Source organism: Stegostoma tigrinum, chromosome 18 (assembly GCF_030684315.1).
Source record: "Stegostoma tigrinum isolate sSteTig4 chromosome 18, sSteTig4.hap1, whole genome shotgun sequence".
Taxonomy (NCBI): Eukaryota; Metazoa; Chordata; class Chondrichthyes; order Orectolobiformes; family Stegostomatidae; genus Stegostoma; species Stegostoma tigrinum.
The window spans coordinates 35,080,765-35,106,494 of record NC_081371.1 but is presented as its reverse complement, the minus strand read 5'-3'; the positions used below and the strand labels follow the sequence as shown (position 1 = coordinate 35,106,494).

The 25,730-nt window shown below is 39.2% G+C and overlaps 1 protein-coding gene across 5 annotated transcripts in view; it reads left to right on the top strand.

Moving 5' to 3' along the window:
- cttnbp2 (cortactin binding protein 2) overlaps positions 1 to 25,730 on the top strand; it is a 154,617-nt gene that overhangs the window by 43,727 nt on the left and 85,160 nt on the right. The window lies entirely within an intron of this gene.

Sequence of the window (25,730 nt, the reverse complement as noted above, 5' to 3'; positions counted from 1 at the left end):
GTGGTAAGAAGAAAAATGCTGTCGTAACCTTATAAAATAATCTTTAACTAAAGATAACGAGTGTAATTTGCTGCTACTTGGTTGTAAAAAATAAATTTGCATATCAGACTGTTTCCATGTTTTCGGTTTATAAACAAAATATAAATAAAAATCGAAGGTAAATATTCCCAATTCCAATCCAAGCACTGTAAGAGAGTAGGTCACACGACTAACTGTCTGAGTCACTTGTGATCTGATTTGCCAGTTAGGTTTCTCCACGTGACAATCTGAGTTTTAGCTGTGCTTCAGCAGAGGTGTTAAGCCTAAGTCAGGTACTTCCCATTGATTGGAGGAGACATCATCCATTTTCTACTTGGTTGCAGAATAACTTGTGTCATAGTCACTGTGAACAGCCACCATTCCTTACCACCACCTAAAAAAAGTTGGGATGCAGTATGTTGTACTAGAATGAAGAAAAGAAACCTTTTTTACTGAATTCCTATTTTCTCTTTTTATTTAGCAATTTATGTAACATCTTTAAATGTAGTCCTTTCTTTGTTACAGCTTTAATAACAATCAAGACATGGGCACTCAACTGTCCTTTGTATTAAAGAATGTTCTTGTATGGTTTCATTATTACTGTTGAAAATGAGTTCACAGGATAAACATGTTTAACCAGTGTCTAATCTACCATCTTCTTTTGAGTAATCTCATTTAAATGACTGAAAATGACTTTTAAAAGCTATATAGAACGCATTAGTGTTATCAGTGCACAGAAGTCGGTTTTGTGGCAAGTTAAATGTATTTGTAAGCATTCAAAATAATTTCATAGTTGAAAAGGACTAATAGAAAACTAAAAAATAGAAAACAATTTTCACAGCCTCCTCAAGGGCTTGTGGATAGCTGCAGTTAGTGGAAATTTGCCATGGTGATTGATATGATCCGAGGATGCAGGCAGCTTCCAGCCTATCAATGCAAAACATCACTGAAACTCTATTAACTGAGCTTGACATTCTTTGTTCTTTTGAACTAGTTGCCAATTGTAGACAAAGGCACTGGAGAAACTGATCAGATTTCATGTGAGTTTTATCCTGTATGCACTTTATTGTATTTTAACATGTACTTTGAGATTTTATTTAAAATGTTTTTCCTACTGATTCTGGTCAATCTAGGGCATCTGGGGATAGGACGAGCTTTTTTTTGTACCTTTTATTATTTTGATACATATATTTGGGAATGAAAAGCACAGATTTCATCACTGGATTATGATAAAACTGACAGTGCCCATCTTTGTTACAAGTGTGAAACTGACTGCAATCTCTGGCATCTACGCATATGTAGTTAGAAATTCAATTGCAGACTTAATTGGGACAGTTCCCTGTTCCTCCCTAAGGCACCGCGTTGAAGTTTCACAGATGGAGATCTTTAGAATTGTTTGAAGAGAATTTTCACATGCAGTGTTCTAATTGCAATGTCACGACTCTCAAAACTATTATACTTTGTTAAATGAGGTGTAACTGGATTTTATGTAGAACCTACATTTTACTGAACATCTCTTCTAGCCCTGAAAGACACTTTTAGTTAACTTGTCGAAAGCCTGTTTTTCCTCATTATGACAGAAATTTCACAGGTCATTGATCTTTCAAGTTTATTTAATATTTCAACTTCTACTTCATTCACATGTGCAAACTTACATTTTCCTGTCTGTGTAAATGAAGAATACTCAGTACATTTTCACTTCTAATTTGTTCTTTGAGTCCATGCTTTAAAAAGGCAAGACGGCAATTATGTTGCTGACCTCCCTGCTGCCACAGGATGGAGATTATGTTAAATTAATATTACTTTTCTGTAATTCATGGTATTAAAATGTTTACATAATGTTGCTTTTCATTTATTGTGGTCAAAGTCTTAAAACTTAATTTTGTGTCATCTTTCCAGTCAGCAACTAGAATTTCAATATATACAAGTTATTGGTCTTGTTCCGAACTGTAATGCTAGATCTTTCTTACCAATGTTTTTTTGAGTACGTCAGTAGGTGCCATCAGTTAGTCATTTATTGCAAGATTTGGGGCCACAATTCATCATTAAATTATTGTTAAAAGATGAAGGTTGTTGTATATTAATAGACATATACTTAGCGATGTTGTCACACCGAAATGAAACAACTTTATAATCTTTGGTGATTAGACAGCAGTGACTCCTTTTCGAAGCATGAAGAAATACTGATTGGTATTTGAAATAGCCTGGCAAATTGATTGATTGTTTATTAGAATTCAATTATATCCATAAAATCCATTTCAGTAAATTGAAACTTATTTCCACACCTGTAACTTTAAGAAGGGATATCTTGCATATGCTTGCTGTAACCTAATGTTTGACATTACATGCATTCTACCAACGGAGCAATTCTTTTTTTAAATATGTTTGACTTGCCAGCTTCACATATTTTATATATAAGTTTACACACAGCCTGGATTAAATTACCTTTTGCATGGAGAACAGGTCATCGTATTGCAGATGGAAGCGAGTGATTTGGCAGTTTGCATGACTAGGAGCTATCGCTCTCAGTTTTATATCTGTATTTTGTTTTAGAGAATTTGCCTTCGAACTGCCAGTACAGCATTTTGGAGTAGGATCATTTGTCCACTTGCGCGTTGACCTTTTTGAAAAATGCCATTTTCTTCTCCTTACTGTCCTTGTGTAGTCAAACTGTCACATTTCCCTGGCTGAGAAGAGTATATCCAGGTTTTTGTTAGTGCTCAATTTAAAACTCTACTGAATTGTCCATTTAGCCTTGTCCAATCTTCCAGTCATTCACTCTGGCTCTCAGCCCTTTTGAAGAAGCACCTGGTCTCCGCTTAACATGAAGGCAAGTTTCCAATGCCTTCTACCCAGGTAACCTCTTAACATGGAAAAACATAATCAAACAGCACAAAAAGTTGTGAAATTTTAAGTGCGAGCAATTGTAACCATAGGCACTTTATACTGGCGACTCCACAAATGTATATACTGGTTCAAAAATCACTGCACCTGAAGACACCCTGTGTACAAACTGGCAGGAGCCTTTGTGCTGCTATGAATCTGGTGTTAAATGCCTGACCTGCAGTGACCAGTAATCAATTGAAGCCAATGATCCAGGTCTGTTTTCTGTATTGTAGCAGTTAGTTTCAATTCAAATCAATTGATCTGTCCTTGATGTATGCTTATTGTGACCAGAAAGCAGTTGAAACCACTCAGGTGTATATTTTACTACTGTCGTAACTCATTGTTTGAAAACAGATATCACCAGTAGTTGACTGCAGCCACGCTGACTCTGAAGATCATAAAGCCACTCTAAAGGGGATTTTGATATATATCCTTTTCCCACTCCCCAAATTCCTTCAGGTTTTATTGGTCCAGTTCCAGTCACAAATTGATTACTTTAATTTGCTCTGCTTGCTTGAATTGATTTTTGGGAGCTTATGAATTCAGGTTTTTGCTGGTGGGTTTATTTTAAAACTTCAGCATATCCTCCCTTGCCAAAACTGGTGAATGACTAGTGCATTCTGAGCATATGTTTCTCATAGAAACTGAGCATTCAAAGGAGCAGAGTGAGCCATTTAGTGCCTGGAGCCTGCCCTAGGAAAAGTAATGTTCTGTTTTGATTGTGGGTCTATTAGTTAAGAGTTATTGAAATTTACAGCTTGGAATGGGGCCACTCAGCCCATCACACCTGTGCTGGCTCTTTGAAAGAGAAATAATTGTTTGTTGCCTATTAAGGCATTTGGTGGGAACTAACAGAGCACATGTTCAAGCCTGCCCGTATATGCTCACGTAATTACACTTTACATCAGAGCAGTATTTAAGTGAGTGTGGCATCCAGAAGCCCTAATAAAACTGGAATCAGTGGGAATTGAGATAAATTCTACTGGTTAGAGTTATACCTAGCACAAAGTGAGATGGTTATCGCTATTAGAGGTCGGCCATCTTGGTGTCAAGACATTCCTGCAGGAGTTCCTCCGGCTGCTGTTCCACATCTGGCTGCTTTATCAATGACTTTGCCTTCATCCTAAGATTAGAAGTGGGAATTTTACTGGTGATTGCACAATGTTCAGGCTAATTTCTGTTTCCTCAGATACTGACTCATTTTGTGTCCAAACGCAGCAAGCTCTAGATGATCTTCAGCTTGGTTGACAAATAGCAAGTAATATTCGCAATGCACAAATGTCAGGACATGTCCATCTCCTCCAAGAGAAAACCTAAACATTGCCCCATGATGCTCAATGTTGTTCCAAACCCTGAATCTCCCACTATCAACATTCTGGGGATTACCGTTGACTGAATTAGCCATAGAAATCCTGTGGCCACGAGCCGATCTAAAGCTAGGAATACTGCAGCAGGTAGCTCGCCTCCTGACTTCACAATCTGTCCACCATCTACAAGGCACACATCAGGAGTGTGATGGAATACTTCCTCTTGCCTGGATGAGTACAGCTTCAGCAACTCTCAAGAAGCTTGACACCATCCAGGATAAGCAATGTACTTGATTGTTTATGGAAGTGGAGTCCATTATTCCCTTCACCACCAATACAGAGTCACAGCTATGTAAAACTTCAGTGGGAGACACTGCAGAAATTCTCGAAGGCTGCTTTGACAGCATCTTTGAAACTCATAACTACTATCACCATTAAGGGCAAGGTTGGCAGATACATGGAATCACCATCACCAGCAAGTTTTCATCCAAACCACTCATCATTGTGACTTGTAAATATATTGCTGTTTCTTCAGTGTTGCTGGATCAAAATCCTGAAACTCCCACCCTAACAACTTTGTGTGGCTGTCCACATCAAATGGCAGCAGTGCTTCAAGAAGGCAGCTTAGCACTACCTTCTCAAAGACACCTTGGGATGGTCAATAACTGCTGGTCCAGCCAGCGGTGCCCCCATATCTTATGAATGAATAAGGAGACGTATGAGGTTATAGAGAATGGAAAGGCCCTGATAAGTTGATACATCAGATGATAGCCAGTACTTAAGAAACATGACAGCAAACCGTTGAGCTTTATGCCTTCATTATTATTTGGAGTTATTTTCTAAAAATCAGATTCTGAACACTTGATAGAAGTAAATGCAGGATCTTATTCTTCAAATATTTGTGTTTTATATCCTAAGGAGCAAAATTCGATTGGTCAAGTGCTGGATAGTATTGTGACTAATCATGGCACAAATGACTAAACGATCACATCCACAGATCAGGTGCCTAGAGTGGGTAGTCTAGGACATGTTTATTCCAGAGGGGTCTAATAAATGGAGGGATGTGACACATTTGGAACTTGCATGGAAGGGTTACCTGCTAAGATATTGACTATTAAGGATGATGGCCAAGAAGCATGGTACATAGAGTGGCTGAATAAGGTGACTGAATTGAAAGTGAGAATATTTTTCTAAACAACCTCTTCGGAGATGTTATTACTCATCTCTGCGGCGGGTTGGACTTGAAACAAGACCACCTTGCCCAAGGGAAGGATATAACACTGGGCCACAAGAGCCCTAGTGGGAAGAAAGAAAGGGCAGAAAACATTTTGAATCTAGAATTGACTTGTCAGAATTTGCAGTGGTGCAAGAGGGCAAGCTTCCTGTAACAAGGGGCCTTGACAGATACAGAATCAAAACTCGCTAACAAAAATGTAAGTCAAGACCTAGCTTGGAAAAAAAAATTAGACAAGTAGTAAAGAATTCTGGGCATTAAAATCAAAACAGATGTCCTCGTGATTGTAAATACTTAATGATTGTCAATAAATTGTAAGAATAAACCAATGAATGGTTTTAGAAAGGGTATTTTCATTAGAGTTCATGTTTGTGCTTGAGTACACCAAAAGAGAGCCTTGTCTCTCAGACTTGTATAGAAAATATTTCTACTGAATTCAAAAACTGTCAATTCAAAGTGTATATTAGTGGATGAGACGGAAAAAAAATTTGCAGTTGTTGTACACAATGTTCCAATCAATATTTTATTTAATTGGATGTGCGGAATATTAGTTCAATGACCGAATGTTGTGTTGTGGGATTATTCCCACAGCTTTTAACCAGTAATTTTTTCTGTTCCAATCAGTTTAGTAATTTTTCACACTTTAACTTATTATTAAAAATTAGTTTATCCAAAGGGTTATTCACTTGCTGTTTTTTCTTGTAAAAATGGTTCATGGCTTGGCAGGAAATTTCAAGTTAAGGGGAATGGCAAATTTTAGATGTTGGTGTGTTTCCCGAGCTGGGAAGTTTAATAGTAGATATTTCATCCCCTTACTAGGTGACATCCTCCAGTGCTGTGGAGCTTCCTGTGGAGTGCTGTTGTCCTGTGTTGGCATGTATTTATATAGTCTGGTTTTTGCTGCTTCCAGTAGGTGCTGGTTCCGGCTGCACGTTGTAATGGTCAGTTTATAGGGTTTAATTCCATGAGTTTGTTGATGGGGTCTGAGGATGAATGCCAAGCCTCCCAGGAATTTCCTGGCTGTCCCCTGTTTGACTTGTCCTAAGATAGTAGCGTTGTCCCAGTTGAAAGTGTGTGGTTTTTCTCTAATCTGTGTGTATTGAAACTAAAGACATCTGGTCATGTTGTCCAGTTGGTAGCTCGTGTTTATGGATGCGGGTTGCTAGTTGTCTACATATTTGTCCCACGTGGTATCTTAAACCGCATTCGTCCTATCCATGGTATCTATTGGGACTTTAACCCTGGTCATGTGCTGTCTTAGTGTGGCTGCTGGTTTGTGTGCCGTCATGATTCCTAGCAGCCTGAGTCATCTAGCTGTCAGTTCTAAAGTGTTTTTTAATGTATAGTATGTTATTGTTTCTGGTTTTGGTGTGTGCTCTTTTGGTTGTGTCTGTTGGCTAGGCATCTTTGGATGAAGCTGTGGGGGTACCCATTCCTGGTATTGACCTTGGAGAGGCGTTCTTCTTCCTCCTGCAGATTGGGTGGGTAACAGCCCTTTTAAACAGGGTCCTAACACTGCTTCTCTTGTGTGAGTTGGGGTGGTTGCTGTGATAGTTTAAGACCAGGTCAGTAAGTATGGATTTCCTTTATATTTCTCTTGTAAATTTGATCGTGGTGAACGTGGTGTTGATGAGTCGGTGGGCGTTCTCAATTTCTGTTCCTTTTCATAATTAGAAAAGTGTCACCCATGTATCTGATCCAGAGTTTGGGTTGGATCTGTGGGAGGGCTGTTTGTTCCAGTCTTTGCGTGACTGCCTCAACTATCAGTCCAGAGATGGCTGAGCCCATGGAAGTCTCGTTGATCTGCTCACGTATCTTGCCATTGAGTGTAAAGTGTGTTGTTAAGCGTAAATCCAGTAGTTTGAATATGCAATGATTGTTGATCTGTTCCTCATTCTATCATCTGTTGTGTTTGTGTAGTAGGTTTAATATGGTTTCTTTGGAAGGATAAATGAACAAAAATCCAACATCATGAACTCCAATGTAATATGTAATTGGTTAATGTTATAACCTGTTGAAATCTACCATGTTTAAAACATGCTTCCTTTGTAAGACAGTTATTTTGAGAATATTCAAGACTCCACATATTTGTATGTCCCACTTTCAAAGAGCCTTCTGAACTTTCTAATAATTGTAAGTGACATTTAAAAGAGTCTTGTTGAAAACTCTCATGCTTACAAAGTTAGCAAGTTGGAGAGCTGGATGAACACAGCAGACCAAGCCACATCAGAGGAGCAGGAAAGCTGACTTTTGGGTCTAGGCCCGAAACATCAGCTTTCCTGCTCCTATGATGCTGCTTGGCCTGCTGTGTTCATCTGGCTGTACATCTTGTTATCTCTGAATTCTCCAGCATCTGCAGTTCCTACTATCTCTGAAACGACTTATTTATTTCCCCCTCTCTCAATAAATATTGCCTGAAGGGTTGAGTCTTTTCAATGTTTATTTGCAATTTTTTTTGTTTTTATATAATGGTACAATATAAAGTACAAATGTGTTACATTAGAAAAGTTGTACTTTTTAGATACTTCAAAATAATTTTTGAAACGCCATTTACTGCAGAAATGCGAAGTAGAGACATTTTGGACATGGGAAATATACTGGGGAATGACCTCCTTGGGCACTTGGCCACCACCTTATGCACTTATGTGGAGATGCCAGTGTTGGACTGGGGTGGACAAAGTCAGAAGTAACATGGTTATAGTCCAACAGATTTTTGAAATCACAAGCTTTCAAAGGCTTCACCTGATGAATTCTATGTAACCTGGCATTGTGTGTCTTATGCAATTTGTGAGACTTCAGCAGTAACGTTTGCACAAATCTTCTTTCAAATGATCTAAACAAGAATATAATTCTGTGAATTGATGCCAAGTGATATAAGTTGAATTCAAAGTTCAAATGCTGTGAGTCAGTCTTGCACTTGCCAGCAGTAACTGTGAATGTTGACATGTTCTGCCAGTTGCTGTTCCTTCTGCGTGGCACGATAATCAGTGTAAAAACAGAAATGCTGACAATTCTCAGCAGGTCAGGCAGCATTTGTGGAGAGAGAAAGCAATTTAACTTCTCAGGTTTGCAACCTTTTTATTTTCGCAATGTGATGAAAAGACAGAACTTCTGTTTTTAGCTATGCATAATGTGTTAATTCAAATGATCTGCATTAAGATTTTGTCATTTACTAATTCCTTGTGCAGTAGGATACATCCACATCCATTTTGGAAGTGGTATGCTTTGCATCTAATCCTGTGATGTGTCTCTGTAGCCCTTGGGCGATGCACGTGTATATGTAGGATAACATTTTAGTTGGAATTAAAAAGCTTCTACTGAAGCTTTAGAGATTCAACAAATCTATAAATTTAATAAGGGAGCATTTCAATAGTTTTCTGACACAGCAAGGGGACTGTCCTGTTTACTTTTTTTCCCCCCCAAGCAGCACAAATCCATTGACCTCTTTGTATTTTTTAACCATTTAACACAACTCTGACAAGAGGGCTGAGCATGTACAGACTTACCTGTTTTTTGGGGTCTAGCATCGTTTCCTTTTTTCAAATCATGGAATCCGTAGTGTGGTAGATGATACACATTTGGTTTTTAATTTAAAGAATAATTAATTAAGATCTAACTGTCATAAAGTAAATATGATGATGCCTTTTCTTTCTTTCAAATACTGGATTATCTTAGGAAGTGCATAAGGACAACTGCAGACTCGTAGGTTGACAGTCATGCTGATAAGTAACATGTTTATTTTAAGTAATGAATGATGAAAATATAGCTGAAGATAAGCAATGTGAAGACAAATTAAATGTTACTGCATAATAGCATTAGCCTTGGAGCAGATGGATATTTGATTTGCTGTAACTATCAGCAGTGTCTAGAAGAAAAATGCCAGCAAGATCTCTTTGAGTGTACAACGTGGTGAATGCTCGTGGTTGTGAACAAGTAATGGCAGGTTTGCAGTGTATTGTTTCGGCAGATCCTGGAGTACCAAGTATAGTCCCTGTCTTTGGCATCATTAGGCATAGCAAGGCTTTTAGGAGGGTACAGCAAAAGCAGATTAAAATAGTTTCTAGGTTTAGAACTTGAGCTATGAGGAGGGGTTTTCTGGAAATTGGAAATGTTATGCCTAAGAGGTTCAGTGTCTCTCAATTTCTTGAAAAATGAATGAGCATTTTTCACAAATACATTCACTACCATTCTATCCAGTTTTAACTGTCATCAACCTCTTGCTAAATTGATACAATGAAGTAACAACTGGATTGCTGTTATCAGTGATGGGAACTGCAGATGCTGGAGAATCCAAGATAATGAAATGTGAGGCTGGATGAACACAGCAGGCCCAGCAGCATCTCAGGAGCACAAAAGCTGACGTTTCGGGCCTAGGCCCTTCATCAGAGAGATGATGAAGGGTCTAGGCCCGAAACATCAGCTTTTGTGCTCCTGAGATGCTGCTGGGCCTGCTGTGTTCATCCAGCCTCACATTTCATTATTTTGGATTACTGTTTTAAGTAGTTACACTTCAGTAATGAACAACTGGAAGTATGTTCATGTCATTTTCTTCATTACAATGTCTGTTTTGGACAGCAGTACAAGAAATTTGAACTTTTTAAAAGTAAGATCTTCTTGTTATGCTTCTGTCATCAGATCATGGATCATATCTGGCTTCAGTGTTTAACTGAAAAAGTTAAAAGCACAATGAACCTTCAGTATTGGCATCTGGTGCAGCCATTTTCATGTCTTAACATATTGATTGTCGAAAGAATTTGAACCTGGACATCTGATGAAGGAAAAATATTTACTGAATGGGCCAGTAGGTGATTTTCACACCTAGGGAAAAATATGTTCCATAAGTATTTCGGCTATTTGTAACGACTCACTAAGAATCCTTTGAAAGCATGATTTCTACCATCTAGAAGGATCAGAGCAGCAGGCGATTATGATCACTACCACCTCCAAGCTTCCTTCCAATCCATGCAACATGCTGATTTGGAACAATGTTGCCATTCCTTCATTGTTGTTGGCTAAAACGCCTGCCGGAACAGAATCATGGACATACCACATCACATCAACTGTAGCAATTCAAGAAGGTGCAGCACCACCACCTTAAGGGAAAATAATGGAAAATAGCAAATGTTGGCCCTGCTAATGGTATCCATATTCCAGGATTGAACTGTTGTGTAAATTGATGAGTGATTTTACTGCTTCAGTAATTTTTTTATGTGTGGAAATTAACAAGAGAACAAATTAAACTGTGAAATTGCGCCGCCCCCCCGCACCGCTAAAATTTTGAGATTGTTCTTAGATTTTGTTTCTTTTCACGTTATGTTCTGGCTATTTATTGTTGCCAATTTCTAACCCAGTATAAAGAGTAGAAATGCAGTTTACTTTTGTGATGCACAACCTCTTCATCTGTATTAAGAAGTAAGAATTGCAATGCTCCATCCAATGCCATTCATGTGTTCCAGATTATCATGAAAGACTTGGCAGGCAATCAGAGGAAGAAGGAGCTATGATATGTCAGTTATGTCTTTCAGGGAGCATGCCTCATAGTGGATTTGAGATTGCATGAGGGGAGACAAGGACAGGGTTGCTCTAAGCATCAGGCCCTGAAACCTCCACATTATTATGATGCTGATGCACAGTCCCCTAGCAAACATTGCTGAGCTTTTGAGTATGTCCAGCAAGTACAGGTCAGACTTCAGCAGTGTCTCCTTATAAACCATGTATCTGAGATGCGCTTGCAGTATCTTTGTTTTTGAGAAGCCTCTAGTTTTGTGGGGGTGTCTGTGCAGACGAATGGCTGCCTTTTACATTATGCTAATATCAATAGCAGCTGGCCGCTGTGTCTGGTGTGTGGGTTTTGTGATTTCAGTGTTTCACTTAGCCAGTGTTCCCAGCAACCCTTGCTGTTTGGCCAAGTAAGCGATCTGTGTTTTAGCAACCGGGAGGTTGCTGCACCGTACACTTCATACTCAGCAACTGGAGCAATAGGTGCAGCGTAGTTTGAATGTGTTTTCCAATGCATGTAACAATGCTGTTATGAATTTTAGTTTTCACCCTGTTCATTCCAGTGTATTAGTCTGCTCCAAGAAAGTCTTTCTTGACCTCAAGATTTCAGTCCATGACCAGAACCTGTCATCATTGAGCAAGTTTAAATATCCCCAGAGTGGCCTGTCTCAAGCCGTCTATACTGATGACCGGACACATGCAAGAATTGCAAGAGCAAATGTGTACATGATTCACCAGAATGATCTATATGATGAAAATGTTGATTTTAATAGATTTTTGGGTAATTTTGGCTTGCATTCCCATGAAATAAAGAGATTAGGATCTGGTCTAAACCAGGTAATGAGTAAATGATGTAACAGGATGGGTGAAAGCAATTTGTGCATTTAACAAGAGAATCCAGAACTAAAGAACAGTATAGATTTACAGCCAAGATAGTCAAGTGTATCCAAGCACACCTTATTTATTTATTAGTGATTGTGTAAATGTGAAACTCTGGTCCAAATTTTATTGTAGTAATGATGGCAAAGTTATCATGTTCACCCCCTTAATTTCACTGAAATGGAGAGAAAATTCTAGAGTCAACATACAGAATAACAGAAATTCTTAAGTTGCTGTCGGCGAATACATGCTTTTTTGTAAGGTGCACTTCAATCATACAAAATCCATTTAATTGATGAGAATAATTTCCTCCTATGTTGTTAGTCTCACTGTAAAAATCCTTGAAAAATTACCGCTTTATTGAATGAGATGTAATGGGGTTGTTGAGAGTGTACTAACTTCATAAATACTACCAAATTATTTCATTGACTCAAAGTTGATTTTGTCTTTTGGAATTTCACTGATAGAAAATTCCATTTTTGTTTTGGCAAGTTTTATAGTTTCTATCTTGATCATATTAATTTCCTCTTTGATAAATGAAGGACGTTAAATGTCTTCAGTATTCCAGTTTGTGTGTGTGAATATTTCAAAGATGTAGAAACTAGGAGCAGCAGGAAGCCATTCAGTCCTCCAAGCATGTGGCACCATTGAATGTGAGCATGACAGATCCTCAATTTCAATGCTATATTCCTGTTTTTCTCTCCAGACTCCTAATTCCTGTAATATTGGGGAAAAATAATCAGCCCTTCTTTTGAACATACTTGGCCTCCCCAGCTTTCTTTGGTAATGCATTCCATAGGTTTACCACCCTCTGAGTGGAGAAATTTCTTATCTCCGTCCTGTATGGCATACCTTCCATCCTGAGGCTGTGACTCTTGGTTCTAGACTGCCAACCAGGTGAACCATCCTCTTTGCATCCAAATCTGTTCTGCCCTTTTAGAACATTATACATTTCAATCAGATCTCCTCTGATTCTTCTAAACTGTAGGGAACGCAGACCAGTTGAACTACCCTCCCCAAATATGATAGTCTTGCCGTCCCTGCTGTCAGCCTAGGGGACCTTTGCTGCGTTCCCTCTACGGTAGGTGTATCCTCTCCTTGTGGGACCAAAACTGCGCAAAGTACTCAAGTTGAGGTCTCCTCTATAAGGTTCTGCATAACTGCTGTAAGACGTCCATACTTCTGAACACTCCTCCTTCAATTTAGGCCAAATGTGCCTTCCTAATTGCTTACATTGGCCTGTCTACTTTTCTTGACTGGTGTACAAGGGCACCCTTGTATGTTCATATTTCCCAATATGTCACCATTTAAATAATCCTCTGCTTTTCTAGATTTCAACCAAAGTGTTTGACTGCACATTTATCCACTTTATTCTTCATCTCCATCTTTATTCTTCATGTGCCCACACGCTCAACTTGTCTAGATTCCTCTGGGGGTTCTTTGCGTCCTCCTCACAGCCGCATCTAGTTTTGTGTAATTGGTAATCTTGGAAATAATGTGATTGGCTGTTACCTGCCTGCTGGCATCACTTTGACTGCGCACAAAGACATCTGCTAGAATTGTCTGATTTGACCTGCCATAGGGACTGAGGAATAAAGAGATTTGTAGATTTCTTTTGTATGTTATTACTGTTGAAATTAGTGACCAGCAATGTTGCTTCAGCACTGACTAACAAATCTATGCTGCTGCCCCAAAGGACTGTAGCTGTCAATTTGGTTGTGCAGTTTGACTTGCTGTTGCATAATCTTGTTGGAAAAAAAACACGCTGTTGTGCCCCTGAATTCTTCACGATTGATTGCTTCTGCTGTGAGCAATAGAGTGAAGGTTTGAGGCAGTTTGCTTGATCTTGTTTCTTGTATTAAGAAGGGTCTGCATGCAATTTATCTTGCTTTTAGGGGCTGCTGCTGTTCAAGGTCAGTGTTGTATTTTTGAACTCCTTTATTAGATATGATTCTTGGATCCAACATCAAATATTATTTTGAATGTGGACTTTACATCATCTAAGAAGCCAGTGTGTGTTTCAATTCACTTTAATTTCAATTCAAATTAAATTCACTTTCAAGTAACATATTACTCTGATTTACTAGAATATACATGACCTCTTATTTTGGTGGCTAAATAACGTGAAGCCAAGTGGAATGTACAGCACAGAAACAGAATTTGTTAAATCTGCTTTATGTCAGTGATAATGCTACAGCTGGGACTACTGTTACTAACCCATTTTGCAAAGCCAAGAGAAGATGATGGAGAACTATTACCTTCGACTGCTGCAGTCCAAACAGAGCAGGTAGACCCCCACTGATTGTATACAGGAGTTGCAGGACTTTGACCTAGCAACAGTGGAGGAATCACAATACAGTTCCAAGTCAGGATGTTTGTGTGACATGGAGGTGGTGATGTTCCCATGCATCTATTAATTTTCCGGTTGTAGATGTCATGGAGGTTGGAAGTTGCTGTCTGAGGAGTCTTTGACTTGCTTTGACACATCTTGAATACGGTCACATTGCTGTGTCTGTATGACAGTAATGAAGGGATTGCATGTTTAAATTGGTGGATGGGGTGCCAATCAAGTGGGTGGCTTTGTCCTGTTAACATTAAGCTTCGTGTGTGGTTGGCGCAGTATCTGCCCAGGCAAGTCAAAATGTTTTATCAGGCTGTGTCTGAGGCAGAAACTGCTTTTAAGAAAGCTGTCTCAAACAGTAGATTTTATTGCAAAATGTAGCTGTAACAGTAACTATTATTCTGCAAAATGCAATAAGAACAAAGCTGCTTTGACTGAGAGGTCACTGAACATAAAATTGATAATTGAAATACAGTTGTCTGCTTCTAATGCTATGGAATACTGTCTTGGAGAAATTACCATAAAGTATCATACTTTCTCTACTAGAATAGGCGTACCTGCTATTGGGGAAAATTACAGCTGAAATATAATAAATCCTCTTATTCTATGAAATAGAGAACAAAGTGATTTGTATGTGCTTAATAAATACCTGCAGTAATATGAAACTGAAACCAATATAAAGGGAATCAGAATTGGATCATTGACCCCAATTTGTACTGAAATTGCTTCTTTTCTTTACACAGTGCAGGAGTTACTTTTGTAGATAACACCCATCATAATACCTTAATTTATTTTGCATTCTAAGCTATTATTTGAAGAAAATGAGTGTTTGAAGTAAAATCTAATGGAAGATGAACATTTAAAAGCTGTATTCTTTCTGTTGGCTGTACAATAAAAGTTTTTATCTGATTTGCTTTTCCATTAAGTAATTTTTAAGTTTCATTCCCTCGGCTCAGTTCCTTCCAAGTAATGCAGTAGTAGCTGCAAACTGTAATGAATATAGTACATAAGTAGCGTGATCTGTGAAAGTACTGACTGCAGTATCAAACTGTGTAGCTTATGGTAAGATCATTGTGTGTAAAATGATTTAAACAGAGAATATTTTTAAAAGCAAACTACTTCATGTGTCTGCTTGTGATTAGAATCAAAGTAAGATACACAATAAGTGCATTGCAGAATCTCTACTTTGCCATGATACAGCAAACCCCCAGAATTGTCAGACTTCATAGCTTGCTTTTATCTTCAGTTCTTTCTGTCCTGAATCCTGTTGTTATACATTTACAGGCATAATTGGCTGGTCAGTAATATCACATGACTGCAGTCCTGGAAATGCCCACAATGATATGGAACAGTGTTTAGACCAAAAAATCTTGCAGCAACTCAAATAATTTTGCCATACCCCATCTCTTCTAATACAGAAAGAAAAAGAATGTATTTACATGGCATCTTTCAAATATTTTAGATATTCCAAGGTAGTTTATACAAAATTAATTTGACGCATAATTGCTTTGTGATTAACTCCATTTTCAGTAGTCTGAGAGAATGTAACCCTCAGGAAACATTCCATTCCAAGGGTGCTACATTTTAACTATTTCACAATTTATTTCTATTAACTTCTGCCTTGCAATAGGGAGGGACTTAACTGTAATGTTTTCAAAAGGTCACTCAGGACACTTCAGGGGTCACTAAGAGGACTTAAAGTTTTAGCAGCAGTTGGATCAGGCACTTGGTTGGCGAAATAGTCTTTGTTTGGAGTAATGTTATTAACTGGCAAATTATATGACTTTTGTTCAGGGAGGCTTTAGAAGTTCTGCATCAGTTAAATAACTTTGTTTGCCAAATGGCCAGGGAAGTTATGGGAGCTGTGAGAGCTCAGAAAAAGCCATGTGCCAATAATAGTGGAGTATAATTGAGATTGCAAGTTGAAAACCCTACAAGCAGTGTTTGCTCGATGCAACTGAGCAAGATTAGAACTCAGAAAAATCCACGATTAGTCCTGCTTTTGTGAAAAGTCAGTGGAGTGCCTGAGGCTCTCGGAATCGAGGAGATCGTAAATGTTCTTGTATTGTCTAGTAAAATTTATTGTTGATTGTTAAAAAACATGGCATCTTGTGTTTTTGTTCTCCTTAGTGTGTCTCCTAGATCTCTTACTTAAAAATCTAATTTATTAGTGCATTGCCCGATTTGTAATGTAAATTTGGTGGTGTGGCTCAGGATGTAACAACTGTTAGCTTGTAAGTGAGCACTGAAGCTGTTGTCGGCAAAATTATGAATGACCAAATAATCTATTCTAGCTGGTCATGGGGTTTTAGGGATAAAGTTTGGCCAGGCTCTTGGAAAAACTCCATTGCTTTACTGAAGTTGTGCTGTTATTAAATTTTTGCAACTTCTTGGGAGGCAGACTTCTTGGATCATGGCTGTCGTCTTATTTGGAGCACAGCACTTGTGATAACGTACGACATCTCAAGTGCTGGATTAAAATGTAACTCTCAATTTTGTAGGCAGATCATCAGAAAAGGTCTTTGCTGTTTGATGTCAGCAAGAAAATAGTTGGGGGAAAAATGTGCCAAATATTGAGCAGCTTTATTTTACAACACACATGCATGCAGAATGAGTGATGATCAAATACTGCTCAATCAGTATAATCTTTCCACATTTTACAATACAAAGCAATATACACACATTTTCTCACATCACCAGGTTATCTCGCTTGACTTAAAATAACTCAAATCCATTCTGACTTTGTAAAATCTACTTCTGCTGTGTGATTGGCCTTTGTAGTTCTGTTTTGTTGTAAATAAATTGTCTGCCTAGACATTTTTTTTTCCAGGAATTTGTTAGCCTACCATGTTCGTAGACAAAAGTTAGCAGACATTTTCCAGCAGAATGAGTTGGTTTAGGCAAAAGGTGATAGCTGCTCTGGTCTGTATCCAGTTTGGTAGCTCTCCTTTATTATTCTGCCTGCTGTGGGCCACAGTCTGCTGCAAGGGCCTTGCTATTTTAGCCACTGCCTTGGGAAGTCTGGACCAGAGACGGGAAAGATGATGTGGCTGTTGAGACCAGACATGCAGGCCAGGTGAGTAGGGTGCCTGGACTTCAATTTGGCTGATGCCCTGCAGGCTCTGTTGTGCCCAGGTTACTTTTGATGGGCTGGAGTTGTGGAATGTGGCGTACAGGGGCCACAACATGTGGCCATGTTGAGTGGCCAAGGGCCTGATGGAGACTCCCTAGTGAAGACCTTGAGCAGCAGTGTATCAAAGGGAGAGGCTGCAAGTCAGAAGACAGGAGTGACCTAAAGTCTGAGAGGGGAAGAGGTTGTGCCAAAATGGCGTGAGTTGGATCAGGCAAGGTACTGTTTCTAGAAAAATGTTAAAACAAACATTGTGATGTTCGAACAAACTTTCTATTCCTAATAACTTAATGTTAAAGTGAAACAGCATCAAAAGGGAAAGCAGTAAGCATGAATATCCTATGCAGACTTATAGTTACTTTTAAATTGGCTTGTTTCGTGATCTTATTACACACCAATGGAGGTGGTGGAACCTGAACCCAGACCTCCTGACTCAGCTGTGTTAACACTACCACTGGGCCTTGAGCCGTCTGTACTGACTCCTAAGAAGTAGGAGCATGAGCATACCATTTGACCTCAATTGGCTACAATCTTTGTAGGTTTTTTTAGCTTTGTGAACAGCAAACTTTGTAAATAGCAAAAACTGCAAGAAGAGAGCAAAGAACTAAGAAGGATTCCACAAGAACAGATTAGGATAAGTTAGGTGGGAGAGGGAAAGGCTAAATTTTGATGCCAACTTGCACTCCTGACTTATGCTTATCGAGATGAGGGATATTGGTGCTGAGGAGCTATACTCTTCCTATTTGTGGCATCCAGTGTCAGTAACAGGCACTTGTTATTCACGTACAGCTCCTTTTCACTCTGTCCCAAAAAGGATTCTCAGGCTCACCTCTGTCTACACTGGTGTGATGATTAATTTCATTTTACATACCAGGCTCTCTGGATGTTGAACTAGAAACTGTTTGGCAGTCTTATCATTCTTTGTAGCGTTTGCTCAGCAGCCAATTTAACACTGAAGATAATTGAAATCTAGGTCTGTTGCCACCCGCAGATGTTGAGTTATGATTTGTGCAAAAGTTTTAATTGAACACTTGATAAATATTTCACAACATTTTAATAATAAAAACATGACAGGGTGTATTTTCCTGCACTATCGTCATGTTAGCAATCTCTTATAGTTACAGTTCAGATTTTTTTAAAAACATAATTATTCTTATCATAGTGACTAACATTGGTGATCTTTTGTTTATTGACTGTTTTACTCCAATGACCCAATTTTGTGCTTTCCTAGTTTGGAGTATTGTATATGGGTTAGATCTTTCACTAAAGGGTGTTTGTGAATCAGTGTGTTTTTTAATCTGCTGTTTCTTATTCATATTCGGTCAGGAATTGACTGCAGTTGGCTGAATTTTACTGAATTCCACGTCACATCTTTGTGTCTGACTTTAAGATTAAGTCAGAATCAGACCACTATTGTTATCCAGTTAAGCAGAAAACTAGTGTTTTTCAAATTTAAATATTTTAGGTTGATTCCCTAATAGTGGACTCTGGTTTTAAAAAAATAACTAATCAAGTAGTCTGATCATTCATATCACTTAGTAGAATTCATATTATGTTCCCCACTGTGATGCCAATAGTGTTGGTGACCCAGTTTTGAAAAAGAGTTTTCAAAAAATATTAAACCGAGCTTTCCTGTTTTCTCCTGCTTTTGAGATTGACCTATTAAAGTGCTCTTTTTACCTTGATATCCTAGTTGGGGAAAATTTGCTAATACATTCTATGCTACTATCATATGACTACTTTCACTGGTCAGTATACACATTGGAATTCCTATATTTTCATGTGCTATAAGAATTGCCTTGATAATAGGCTTGTACTCACCACTATGTCTCCTCCTATGGTGCATCTCTTCTCTCAGCTAGACAAGATACGTCCAGAAGAAATCTCAGCTATTGCTGAAAGGTACAAATCTCTGGGAATGACAATTTCAGGTTGTTCTTTGTTTTGGCTCATGGCAAAACTTATCTGTTTTTGGTCCAAGTCCCCACATCTTATTGAGAAGGATTTTGCAGAGCCAACTAGGTGGCATGGTTGCCCAGCGGTTAACACTGCTGCTTCACAGCGCCAGGGACCTGGGTTCAATTCCACCCTCAGGTGACTGTCAGTTTGGAGTTTGCACATTCTCCCTGTATCTGTGTGGGTTTCCACTGGGTGCTCCGATTTTCCTCCCACTGTCCACAGATGTGCAAGTTAGGTGGATTAGTCATGCTAAATTGCCCATATGTTTATTGTTTATTGCTGTATTTTTTTGTTGAGCTTTGATTGAGTGTTGACTTCCTATGTACTTCACAGTAGTTAAGAATCAACTGTACCATGGATTTGGAGTCATGCATAGGACATAACTGTTTAAAGATAGCAGATTATCTTCCATGAAGGAAGGACATTAGTGAACTAGATGGGTTCTTACAACAGTCCAGTAAATACACATACAAACATCAGCTTTTTTGTGCTGGATTTATTTAGTTAGACAAACTTAAGTTAGGGCAAACATTTTTGCCTGAGCTTAAAAGTTCTTAATTCCATTTGAGGCATTCTATCTAAAATATTATTAAATGTACCTCTATGTTTTGTTGAAACTTGATGTATTTTCTATAAGATGTGCTAATAAGAGTACATGACATTTGAGGATTTTTTCTTTCTCGATTTGATGTGAATGCTTTGAAGGTCTTTCATTTGTTTTTGCCTTTGTAGCCATGAGAGCTGTGGACTGAATGGGTTGACTGGCTTCTTTATTTATAATGTGTCAAGAGGGAAGCCTGTGTCAAAGGCAGATTACAGTTCTAGATTCCTCTTGACAAGTACGAAAATCTCAGATGTTCAAATTGACCCACATCATAGCCTAGCAGGCAGTGTGATAACCCATGTGCGAAAAGAGACATTCTAAATAAAGAGAATTTTGTCCGCATTGAAAATATTTCCAAAGAATTGTCTATTGATGATTAAGTTGTAACATCATTTATCTCTTTTTATTGCTTTTATTCTTTTACTACTGCCCAATTCATTATGCTATTGGGCTTTGAATATTAAACACTTAAATCCGCCATGTTATGAAACATTATCTGCTATGGAAGAAAGGCATGTAATTTTCTCTAACCCCAACAAATAAAAATGGAGCTTTCTGAATAGGGTTGAGAGAAATGAGGGTTCAATTCTAAAGGCTTAAAAGTTCCAAATCTGTGGGAATGATTTTCCTTCCCATTAAATGGGCTCCTTTATTAATATTTTGTTTCATTTAGCAAATACTGATGATTAAATTTGGGTAGCGCCGTATCATCAATCATCATGTAGGAACTTGGAGCAGACTTAATGGGTTATTGCGGCCAAAGGGAATATGAGTTGAACAAGCCTGAACACGACACTCTGTTCACCTCAACTGAACTATCATATGTTGTTTTGTTTTCTATGTTTAAATGCTTTGCTTTAAAATCGTTTAAAAAATATTTTAATTTTTTTAGTAATTTTAAATAGATATTTTTTATTCATTTCCATAATGTGGGCATTGCTGGCTGTTTATTGACCATCCCCAATTGCCCAGAGCGCAGTTAAGAGTCACCTGCATTGCTGTGGGTCTGAAATCACACCCAGGTAAGAATGGGAGTTCCTTCTCTAAAGGACATGAGTTAACCAGATGGGTTTTTTTTGACAATTGGCAACGTTTCTTAATTCTGGTTTTACATTGCATTCAAATTCCACCCACTGCAACAGAATTCAAACCCTGGACTCTGGAATGTTACCTGGGTTTCCGGATCAGCAGTCCAGTAATAATATCACTTGGCCCTTGCTTCCCTTTGATATATTTATATGATTTTTGTAATTGTTGGCAAGAGTAATCTTAGCACAGCATTAGATGGAATCCATTAGGATGAGAGTTTGGTACGGGGGGTGGGGCGCGGTAGATGTCAATAAGAAAAAAAAATACTGCTTTGGTATTTAATTGTAATGAGTTTGATATTGTGCTTTCAACATAATCCAATTATTTCAGTTGTTATCCTTCATTTGCATCGTCCTCGTTTATACCCACGTAAGCATCAGAACTTCAAATGGCACATTCTTCTTCTTAATCTGATTTGTGTAGAAAATGAATAAGTATTGGTTAGGCTCCAATAGTGCGTTTTACCTGATGTGGCAATGCTTGTGCTATTGCTCATGACATAAACATTTATTACAGCTAACTGTTAACATTACACACGTCAGACACAATGTGTCTAGACTAATGTTAAGATATTAGATTACAACAGCGGACAGTGGTTCTAGTAGAGTATAATACTTCAAGTAGTTCAAGGTAGGACGGAGAATGAGGCCTTTATACCCTCAGATCACATATATGATACAGTGAAGGTATGAGCGTGTCTTTTAAAGATGTACTTGTGTTATGTCTCATAATAAGTTTAACAGTTGAAGGCCAAATCTCCATTTTTGTTAAAACCGGTAAACAAATATATGGTGTCTCTGAATGAACTGGTTAGATCCATTGCAGAAATGCCATGTTGCCTTCTCAAAGGTAGATTTAGCACCAAGGCCCTAAAATTCTTTTGTAAATGAAAATTAAGTAATTCCAAATATTTTATTTACAAATGTTCTTAACTTTTTTAATTGTGCATACATGTGTTTAGTAAATTGCTAGTTATGCATGGAAATGGGCATTTCATCACAAAAAAATGTTAGCCTTCATAAATTATAGTTTTAAAAGAAATGAAAACCAAATGTGAGAGTGACTATTTAAGAGCACACTGAGCACTAAATGTCAGGGAACATCCCATCCATTAAGAACTTAATGCTGAACATCAGTCCTGAGTATTCTCTTGACTGATTTCATCCATGAGTGTGATTATTCTGAGTAGTTCTGAAAAGAGATTCACGAGTCATTCAGGTTTGCTTAAGAACAAAATTTACTGATTACAAAATTTATAACAAAATTGCTGGATTTTAGTTTTGTCTCTTAAGGAAATTGGCTAACTAATTAGGATCAATACGGCAGCTATTAATACTGTGTAATGCAAGAATTAATGTACTGAAACATATTGAAGGAAATGAACAAATTGCTAGGTATTCAATAACATTGGTTAAGTAGTAGACACAATTAATAAATAATCTACATATATTACATAAGCAAAATACATGGAAAATCCAGCATAAAGTGTATCGAAAGCAGGTTATAATATCCCATTTGTTTTAAAACAAATGTTGAAAATACTCCCGTTTAACAGCATCTGTGGAGAGGGAGTTCAGTATGAGTCTTGTGTTCTAGAACATAGAACAGTACAGCACAGAACAGGCCCTTCAGCCCACGATGTTGTGCTGACCATTGATCCTCATGTATGCACCCTCAAATTTCTGTGACCATATGCATGTCCAGCAGTCTCTTAAATGTCCTCAATGACCTTGCTTCTACAACTGCTGCTGGCAACGCATTCCATGCTCTCACAACTCTCTGTGCCTCTGACATCCCCTCTATACTTTCCTCCAACCAGCTTAAAACTATGCCCTCTCGTGTTAGCCATTTCTGCCCTGGGAAATAGTCTCTGGCTATCAACTCTATCTTTGCCTCTCATTATCTTGTATACCTCAATTAGGTCTCCTCTCCTCCTCCTTTTCTCCAATGGAAAAAGTCCAAGCTCAGTCAACCTCTTTTCATAAGATAAGCCCTGCAGCCCAGGCAGCATCCTGGTAAACCTCCTCTGAACCCTCTCCAAAGCATCCACATCTTTCCTATAATAGAACGACCAGAACTGGACGCAGTATTCCAAGTGCGGTCTAACTAAAGTTTTATAGAGCTGCAACAAGATCTCACGACTCTTAAACTCAATCCCCCTGCTAATGAAAGCCAAAACACCATATGCTTTCTTAACAACCCTGTCCACTTGGGTGGCCATTTTAAGGGATCTATGTATCTGCACACCAAGATCCCTCTGTTCCTCCACACTGCCAAGAATCCTATCCTTAATCCTGTACTCGGCTTTCAAATTCGACCTTCCAAAATGCATCACCTCGCATTTATCCAGGTTGAACTCCATCTGCCACCTCTCAGCTCATCTCTGCATCCTGTCAATTTCCCGCTGCAGCCTACAACAGCCCTCTATACTGTCAACGACACCTCCAACCTTCGTGTCGTCTGCAAACTTGCTGACCCATCCTTCAATCCCCTCATCCAAGTCATTAATAAAAATTACAAACAGTAGAGGCCCAAGGACAGAGCCCTGTGGAACACCACTCACCACTGACTTCCAGGCAGAATATTTTCCTTCTACCACCACTCGCTGTCTTCTGTTGGCCAGCCAGTTCTATATCCAGACAGCTAAGTTCCCCTGTATCCCATTCCTCCTGACCTTCTGAATGAGCCTACCATGGGGAACCTTATCAAATGCCTTACTGAAGTCCATATACACCACATCCACAGCTCGACCCTCATCAACTTTTCTAGTCACATCCTCAAAGAACTCGATAAGGTTTGTGAGGCGTGACCTGTCCCCCTCAAAGCCGTGTTGACTGCATTTAATCAAGCCGTGCTCTTCCAGATGGTCATAAATCCTATCCCTCAGAATCCTTTCTAAACACCTTGCAGATGACAGACGTGAGACTTAATGGTCTGTAATTGCTGGGGATTTCCCTATTTCCTTTCTTGAAGAGAGGAATTACAGTTGCCTCTCTCCAGTCCTCAGGTACGACTCCAGTGGAGAGCGAGGATGCAAAGATCTTCGCAAGTGGTGAAGCAATTGCATTTCTCGTTTCCCAAAGCAGCCGAGGACAAATCTGGTCTGGGCCTGGCGACTTGTCAATCTTAATGTTTGACAAAATTTTCAGCACATCAGCTTCCTCTATCTCTATCCGTTCCAGCATGCACACCTGCTCTTCAAAGGTTTCATTCACTACAAAGTTCGTTTCTTTCGTAAAGACAGAAACAAAAAACTCATTTAGGGCTTCCCCTACCTCCTCAGACTCCACACACAAGTTCCCTATGCTATCCCTGATCGGCCCTACTCTTTCTTTGACCATTCTCTTATTCCTCACAGAAGTGTAAAATGCCTTTGTGTTCTCCCTAATCCGTTCTGCCAAGCCTTTCTCGTGCCCCCTCCTGGCTCTCCTCAGACCATTTTTGAGCTCCTTCCTTGCCTGCCTGTAATCCTCTAGAGCTGAGCTTGACCCTAGCTTCCTCCACCTTATGTACGCTACCTTCTTCCTTTGGACGAGAAGCTCCACCGCTCTCGTCATCCAAGGTTCCTTAATCTTACCCCTTCTTGCCTGTCTCAGAGGGACATATTTATTAATCACTCGCAACAACTGTTCCTTAAACAGTCTCCACATGTCTATACTGCCTTTACCATGGAACAATTGCTCCCAGTCCATGCTTCCTAACTCATGTCTAATTGCATCATAGTTTCCTCTTCCCCAATTAAATATCCTCCCATTTTGCCTAATCCTCCCCTCCATAGCTATGTAGAATGTGAGGCAGTTATGGTCACTATCACCAAAATGCTCTCCCACCACAAGATCTGATACCTGACCCGGCTCGTTTCCGAGCACCAAGTCTAGAATGGCCTCTCCCCTTGTCGGCCTGTCAACGTACTGAGTTAGGAAACCCTCCTGAACACGCCTTACAAAAACAGCTCGATTCAAATCTTCTGCTCGAAGGAGGTTCCAATCAATATTGGGAAAGTTAAAGTCACCCATTACAATAACCCTACTACGTCCACACTTTTCCAAAATCTGCCAACCTATGCTTTCTTCAATCTCCCTGCTGCTATTGGGGGGCCTGTAGTAAACCCCTAACGAGGTGACTACTCCCTTGCTGTTCCTAATTTCCACCCACACTGACTTGGTAGGCAGATCTTCCTCGACAATGGAAGCTTCTGTAGCTGTGATACCCTCTCTGATTAGTAGTGCTACACCCCCTCCTCTTTTTCCCCCCCTCACTATTCTTTTTAAATGCTCTAAACCCTGGAACATCCAGCAACCATTCCTGCCCCTGAGAAACCCATGTCTGTGTCATGGCCACAACATCATAGCACCAGGTACTGATCCATGCTCTAAGTTCATCACTTTTATTCCTGATACTCCTTGCGTTAAAGCGAACACACTTTAACTTATCCCTTGGTTCCTTCCCAGGAAAACCCTTCCCACTAGCTGGTCTACCTCTTGCTATTGCCTCACCTGCATCAACTCTCACCTCCGGTATACAGCTCAGGTTCCCACCCCCCTGCCATACTAGTTTAAACCCTCTCGAACTACTCGAGCAAACCTTCCACCCAGGACATTGGTTCCCTTCCAGTTCAGATGCAACCCGTCCTTCTTGTACAGGTCCCACCTTCCCCAGTAGGCATCCCAATTATCTACGTATCTGAAGTCCTCCCTCCTACACCAGCTGCGCAGCCACGTGTTAAGCTGCACCCGCTCCCTGTTCCTCTGTCTTCAGAGTTCGTTTTGTTTTTATTTCAGATC